The following is a 471-nucleotide window of genomic DNA, read 5'->3' on the forward strand; positions in this document are numbered from 1 at the left end:
TTTGGGAGGGATGGGATCTTATTTAGGATTACCAGAAAATCTTGGAGGTTCTAAGATTCAAGTTTTTAGTTTTGTGCGGGATCATCAAATCAGTGATTACGGCACTGCCGAACCATACGATGTCTTGTTATCGTTTGCCTAAGGCAACTGCAAAAAAATTGACGAGTGCAGTAGCACAATTTTGGTGGAGTCCTGGGGGCAGTACAAGAGGGTTACATTGGAAATCATGGGACAAGGTATGTGTCAGCAAGGAAGATGGAGGACTAGGTTTCAAGGATATAACTGATTTCAATACAGCTATGCTTGGTAAGCAGTTGTGGAGGCTAATAGAAAAGCCAAACACTTTATTTTCTCGAGTTTTCAAGGGTAGGTATTATAGGAACGCCTCACCCCTGGAACCGATTCGATCATACTCTCCGTCATACGGCTGGAGGAGTATTGTATCTGCTAGATCTCTGGTAAACAAAAGAT

Source organism: Brassica oleracea, chromosome C3 (genome assembly GCF_000695525.1).
Source record: "Brassica oleracea var. oleracea cultivar TO1000 chromosome C3, BOL, whole genome shotgun sequence".
NCBI classification, from domain to species: domain Eukaryota; kingdom Viridiplantae; phylum Streptophyta; class Magnoliopsida; order Brassicales; family Brassicaceae; genus Brassica; species Brassica oleracea.